Raw genomic sequence first — 2,266 nt, 5'->3', positions numbered from 1 at the left:
TGCTTCGATCCTGATATTTTTGGTGCTATTAGCCATCATCGCGATAATTTGGGATATATTAAGTACCACATCACCGCAAGGTAAAACCGCAGTGAATAACCGCACAGAGAACGCGTTTGCTGGCTGTGAATACGGGTATTTTGTCCATTTCCTTCTAGCTCGCTTGGTCCGCGCTTACGCGGCTGTTTGAGTAATGCATTCCGCGCACTTACTTCATTTAGTTATGCGTGGAATGAGCATGCAACGTGAACGTGCTGCAGAAGGAAATAAGCTGGAGACCGCGATAATAACCAAGAGAACGTAGCAGATATGTCTAGGTTATGCTAACGCTTTTACACCCTATCGTTTCCTTTCTTTTATTTCCTGCATTCGATTTGCTTTACAAGACTGCATCCCGCGCTCTGTTGTTTCTTTATTAAGGCGAAATCCTTAACTGGGCTCTTGGGAAGCGGAATGTGTCTGTTGGCCGATGCCACGGTATCAAAAATAAATACAAACCGCGTAACTCTCGCGGCTCGTTCACTTGGTATAGAGTATAGTTTGGAAAGGGACAAATGTGTGATTAAGATGACTGATGGGTCATGGCATTAGTAACTTGAAATACTTGCACTCACGTCACAATTAACGATAACAATATGACGTGTGGTCATATGACGACGGCCAGAAATCCTTCTGATACTGTGGGTGTGACGATAAAAACGTGTCGAATTCAAATCTCGATCTCAACGTGTCGACTTACCCATATATCATGAAGAACTGAGAGCACATGCAGGTAAAGGGTAATAATAGTAATGATAATTTCTGGGGTTTTACACCCGAAAACACAATATGGCTGAGAGACGCCGTGGTGGAGGGCTTCGGTAATTTCGACCACCTGAGATTCTTTAACGTGCACGTAAATCTATGTACACGGGTGTTTTATGCATTTCGCCTCCATCAAAATGTAAGCCGCCGTGGCCGGGAATCGAACCCGCGTCCTCGAGCTTAGCATTCCAACCTACCGAAGCCACTACTAAGCTACCACGGCGTGTAGGTAAATGGTACGCGAGAAATATACGCGGCAAAAAACAAAACAAACCAATATAAATGAAACGCTAACAGTGCAACATTGTATACGTATGCCTCATTTCATAATTACGAGCAAGCGTCCGAAAACGAACATGATGGATTACGTATGTGCAACTCGTCTTTCGCCTTCTTGTGTTGCAAGAGCGCAAACACTAAGCGAATTTTAACATGAAAGTAACTTTAGGAATATTTATTGCGTATGCTCGCTGGTTCGTACACAGCAAATATACTTACTGATCAATAACTACGTACTTGTAGTTACGTAATGTGTCACAGACCCCGGTGAACGAGGCGCAGACGCCGGACCAAATTCCAAAGCCGACTTATCAGCTTCCGAAAATAATCCCACGAAAGCAAGTACAATTAAGAGTGGGCCCTCTGGTGCGCCAGCGAACGCCGGTTGCTGTCCAAAGACCGAGTCAGAGCCCAGAGTTGTCAAAACACAACAAAATATATTCTTCACACAAGGCAGTTACACACACACTTGCACACTTAGGCTAGGCACAACACAATACAATTCAGATGGGTATTAACAAACACAAGAAAATAATTAACGACAAGCACTAAGAGTCCAACACGTAAAGCACAAAATAAAAAATGAACACTAAGTGTCCAATCGTATTCACCAGTGTTGGTCTTGAAGTCGGACGATCTCGGCGTAACTCAGGGCAAATCTCGAAGAAAGAACTTCTTCCGGAAATGCAGACGCTCGATGAACCCGTCGACTAGCTTGCCGGGGAATCCCTTTCTTCCGCAGACGCTCGGTCTTCGTTATATCACTTCACCGGTATGGAATGAACTCTCGAACTTCTCTGAATTCCCGCACGACGGTTATATAGCTTCCACAGGCGTTCTCGAACCTTCCTATCGGAGTTGTGATCTCGTAGCATGGCCAAAGCCTAGGAAGCTTCCAGTGTTTTCTCGTACTTTCGACCGCCGCTGTGGAAGGGTTGAAAAAAAAAAGGGGGGGGGGGGGGTGATGGGGGACTAATCCCGTTGGCGCACGCTCACGCTGTAGTTATCTCTTTGGACTCGCCGGGTGAGAAGGTGTCTCGGCGCGCGCGGGTGCTCTTTCTCTCTCTCGTTAACGTCGCTTCGTCGAGGTTCTTCTAGACGTTTCGGCGCCGTTGTTAGCGTTGTTGTTTGAGGCGTATGCGCTCTCCTCCTCTGTTGAAGTTGCCGCGGGCCGGCGTGTTTA

This window comes from Dermacentor silvarum, chromosome 4, assembly GCF_013339745.2.
Source record: "Dermacentor silvarum isolate Dsil-2018 chromosome 4, BIME_Dsil_1.4, whole genome shotgun sequence".
Taxonomy (NCBI): domain Eukaryota; kingdom Metazoa; phylum Arthropoda; class Arachnida; order Ixodida; family Ixodidae; genus Dermacentor; species Dermacentor silvarum.
This window is presented reverse-complemented; position numbering follows the sequence as displayed.